This window comes from Chrysochloris asiatica, unplaced genomic scaffold (genome assembly GCF_000296735.1).
Source record: "Chrysochloris asiatica unplaced genomic scaffold, ChrAsi1.0 scaffold00019, whole genome shotgun sequence".
In the NCBI taxonomy this organism is placed as follows: domain Eukaryota; kingdom Metazoa; phylum Chordata; class Mammalia; order Afrosoricida; family Chrysochloridae; genus Chrysochloris; species Chrysochloris asiatica.
This window is the reverse complement of record NW_006408537.1, coordinates 31,317,253-31,322,401: the sequence shown is the minus strand read 5'-3', so window position 1 is coordinate 31,322,401 and position 5,149 is coordinate 31,317,253.

Here is a 5,149-nt window from a genome sequence, read left to right as displayed (position 1 = left end):
CAGCTTCATGGCCAACTGATTGGTAAAGATATATAAGCATGCCCCTTCAAAAGAGAGGTGACCCAACAGAATGAAGAAATCATTGAGCAATAGCCTTAATATCACATGCTAGTAAAATTTTGCTGAAGATAATTTTAAAATGACTGAAACAGTACATCATCAGGGAAATACCAAAGGTTCAAGCTGCATTCAGATAAGGACTTAGAATGAGGGATATCATTGCTGACATCAGGTAGACCTTGACTGAAAGCTGAGAATACCAGAATGATGTTTACTTGTGCATTGTTATCTATGCAAAAGTTTTCAACTGTGTGGACAAGCTATGAAGAATGTTGCAAAGAATTGTTATTCTACAACACTAAATGTGCTTAGGAGAAAGCTGTACATAGACCAAGAGACAGTCATTTGAACATAACAAGGGGATACTGAATGGCTTAAAGTTAGGAAAGGTATTCAGTCTATACGCTGAGAAAATAATTTGAGAAAATGGATTATATGATGAGGGAAGTGACATTCGGATTGGTGGAAGATTCATAAACAACTTGTGATATGCTTGCTGAAAGCAAAGAGGATTGAAAATACTTACTGATGAAGAACAAAGACTATGGATTTTACTTCAATGTAAAGAAAACAAAAACCCTCACCACTTCAGCAATAAAAAAAAACCTCATGATAAATGGAGCAAAGATTGAAGCTGTGAAAGAATTTATTTTGCTAGGATCAACTATCAACACTCATGGGAGTAGCAGTGGAGAAATCAAATGACATACTGCATTAGACAGTTCTGCAACACAAGACCTCTTTAACGAGTTCAAGAGCAAAGATGACAGTTTGAGGACTAACGTGTTTCTGACCCAACCATCATATTTTCAATAGCCTCATATGCATGTTAAAGGACAATGAATAAGGAAGACCATGGATGAATTAATGCATTTGAGTTGTGGTGTTGAGAAAGAATAATAAAAGTGCAATGGACTCATAAAACAAAGAAATATGTCTTGAACAAAGTACAGCCAGAATGCTCCTTAGAATCAAGGATGGCAAGACTTAATTTCTCATAATTTGGACATGTTATTAGTAGGGACCCTACCCTTGAATAAGGACATCATGGAGGGTCAACGAAGAAAAGGAAGACCCACAACAAGATGGAATGGCACAATCGCAGCAGCAATGGGCTCAAGAGTAGCAACAGGTGTAAGGATGGTCCATGACCCGGCGGTGTTTCATTCTATTGTGTATGGGATCACTATGAGTCAGAACCAACTTGATGACATATAACAGCATAATTTAATATTAACAGAATAAATACGTTATGGTAATCTTTGTGTAGTGGTATGATTTTAGACTTCTTTTTTTTTTTTAAATCCAGAATTCTTCTGTATCCCAAAAAGACTAATCCATCTTCTGTTTGTAATAATTAAGTAAAAATATTCTAAGGCATGTGTTTGGAATATAGGATATTTAAAGTCATAATGTTTCTTCTCAATGAATACCTGATGGTGAACATCCATAATGTTGTTGTTAAGTGCAATAGAGTAAGTTTTGACTCATAGCTATCCTGTATAGAGTTTCCCAGGAGAAGCTGGTGGTTTGAACCACTGGTCTTTTGGTTAGCACTCCAGTACTTATCCTATTGTACCTCATCAAAATTCCAGTATCTATAACAACATATTTTTATCAGGTAGTAGCCTCCACCTGCCTCTATAAGTAGATTATATCCAGGTAAAGTAAAACATCCCCTGCAAACAAATGTTGTGTTATTAATGATTGAGGATATTCTGGGGAAACTTGCCTATATAGGAATGAAGTCAAAATATAGGCACAACTAAATAAAGCAAAAAACATTCTGAAAGCAATTTAATTTTAAAATATTGCATTTTCCAAATTGAAAAGCTGGTTAATCTTAACTGATTATTTTTCCATTTTAAGTTGAAAGCTTTTCCTTTAATAACTAAAAAGTATAAATACCTTTATTTGAACTTTAGAATTATGTATACCTTCTGCCTTTACTCTTCTACCTATAAAATTTAGCAGACTCAGAGGACTACTTCATCATTTAGATTATCTGTCTAATTCTTTAAGAGAAATATTTTGAAGTAAACACTGCAAAAACACCTTTATTATTTTCTCATTTGGACTTGTATGTAATGTTTTTAAAAAAATTTTTATGAAGTTACATATTAAGAAAATTATATGTCTGCTGTTTGTTTTGGGAGGCCATTGAATCAATTCCAACTTATATTGGCCCTGTGTACAACAGAATAAAACACTGCCCAGTCCTGAGCCATCCTCACAGTCCTTGCTATTTATGAATCTATTGTTGTAGCTACTATGTTAGTCCATCTTATTAAGGATCTTCCTCTGATTCACTGATCCCCTACTTTTCTAAGTGTGATGTCTTTCTTCAGGGTCTGATCCTTCCAGATATCATAACCAAGTATGTGAGATGATAGCTTACCATCTTTGCTTCTAAACAGCATTCCACCTGTATTTGTGTTTTTTTCCCAAGTTTTTATTGTGAGGTTTACATTATAGAAAATCAGCTTTATACTCATCTTAACATATTTCATTTCATTGCAATGATTACCATCTCCTCCATGCATTACCAAATAACCAAAGGGTATACCACACAGGCCCACCCGCTGGCTGCCAGCACACAGCCCTTCTCCCTAAGTTCAGTGTCCTCAGTCACTCCATCTGTCCACATCATCTTCTCTGTCTACATCCCTGGCATCACTGTCTCTCTGGGTAAGGTGACATTCTCCATTCTTCTCACTTGATGGTTCCAGGGACCTCCACTCCTGCGCTACAAAATCAATCGCTCTCCTCCTTTTGTCAGAAAACATATACCTCTATATTTCCTACGCTCACAGTCAGTCCTGATGACAATTATTCACTATTGTGTCACAAGAGTCTTATCCCCATTTGCTATTGCCAGCTTAGTCCCAACAGATTGGAAATCATTCTACCTTCCCCTGCCATGTCTGGAACTAGGCTCCCTCTTGAAAACATGTAAGCCAGTCACTTCTTGCCTTTATAGCCCCTGCCCCCATTTTGGGTAGCCAGTGTCTAAGTTGCCCATCCCTGTCAAACCTGTGCACCTAGGGGGTGGGAGTGACCTCACTGTAAAGATTTGTTCCCTTTTTTGAGCAACTACATCCATAAGTACAGTTTTCACTTAAAACTAAATGGTTACCACTCTTCTGTCAGTTTGTCATACTGTGGTAGCTTGTGAGTTGCTGTGATTCAGAAAGCTATGCCACCTGTTTTTTAAATACCATCAGGGTCACCCATGGTGGACAGGTTTTAGTTGAGCTTCCAGGCGAAGACAGCCTAGGAAGAAGGAGTGATGAACTACTGAATATTTAGTCACTGAAAACCTTATGAATAGCAGAAAAACACTGTCAGATATAGTGCTGGAAAATGAGCCCCTCAGGAAGGAAGGCACTCAAAATGCAAATGGGGAAGAACTGCCTCCTCAAAGTAGAGCTGACCATGATGACATGAAAGGAGTAAAGCCCATGGAAGAAAAACCCGTGGAACATTCAATTGCTGATGGGATATAACTCAAAATGAAGAGAAAGAGCAGTAAACATCCAATTGAAAAATCAGACCATGGAATGTACAAAGTATGAATCTGGCAAAATTGTAACTTGTCAAAAATGTAATAGAATGCATAAACATCGAGATCCTAGGCATTAATGAGCTGAAATGTACTGATATTGGCCATATTGAAACTGACAACCACATGGTTTACTATGCGGTCAATGACAAATTGTAGAGGAATGGTGTTGCATTCATTGTCAAAAAGAACATATCGAGATCAGTCATGAAGTACAATGCTGTCTGTGATAAGTGATAGGATAATATCCATGCACCTACAGGGAAGCCCAGTTAACACCAATATTATTTAAATTTACACACCAATCACTAAAGCCAGTGAGGATGGAATAGAAGAATTCTACCAACTTCTTCAATCTGAAATTGATCAAACATGAAATCAAGATGTATTGATCATTACTAGTAATTGGAATGCAAAGGTTAGGAGCAAAGAGGAAGGATCAGCAGTTGGAAAATATGGTCTTGGTGATAGAAATGATGCTGGAGAATGCATAATAGAATTCTGAAAAACCAATGATTTGTTCATTTCAAATACCTTCTTTAGACAGCATAAGAGATGACTATGCACATGGACCTCACCAGGTGGAATACGTAGAAATCAAATTGACTACATCTGCAGAAAGAGACGATGGAAAAGCTCCATATCATCAGTCAAAGCAAGGCCAGGGGCAGACTTTGGAACAGACCATCAATTACTGATATGCAAATTCAAACTGAAGCTGAAGAAAATGAAAACAAGTCCACGAGAGCTAAAATATGACCTTGAATATATCCCACCTGATCTTAGAGATCATCTGAAGAACAGATTTGATACATTAAACACTAAAGATCGAAGACCAGAAGAGTTGTGGGATGACATCAAGAACATCATACATGAAGAAAGCAAAAAGTCATTGAGAAGACAAGAAAGAAGGAAAAGGTAAAAATGGATGTCAGAAGAGACTGAAATTTGCTCTCCAGTGTAGACATTCTAAAGCAAATGGAAGAAATGAGGAGGTCCAAGAGCTGAACAGAAAATTTCAAAGGTCAGCTTGAGAAGATAAAGTCAAATATTACAATAAAATTTGCTCTGAGGGGTGCCAACCACTTGCCTTGATGGCTCTTGGGAGAACAGCTTACTTGTTCTTGTAGTAATCAATCAGATAGCCATTATTGTTTTCGAATTTTTCCTGCTAGTCTTTCTTTCATGAAGTATCTTCTGTTCTTCTAGCTGCTCCAGTCAGGTCTACTTGTCCTTTCCAGTGGAAATTTCCTTCCTCAGTCGCTTCTGGATGGGATTCTGTTTCCACCTATGGTCTTGTTCAGTGTAAAGGTTCCACAAGAAGCCTCTTTCACTGGGCAACTTCTAGCCCCCTTTAAGGTATTCCAATCAGTTATAGGCTGAAGACGAACTTACATGCTTTCTGTAGTAATGATTCTGGCTTTTCCTTTCTCCCTCGCTCAAGTGATATGCAGTTAACAGCCTCAAAAAAAAAAAAAAAAAAAAAAAAAAAATAGTGTTTGAAAGCAATGATGAGGAGATGTATAA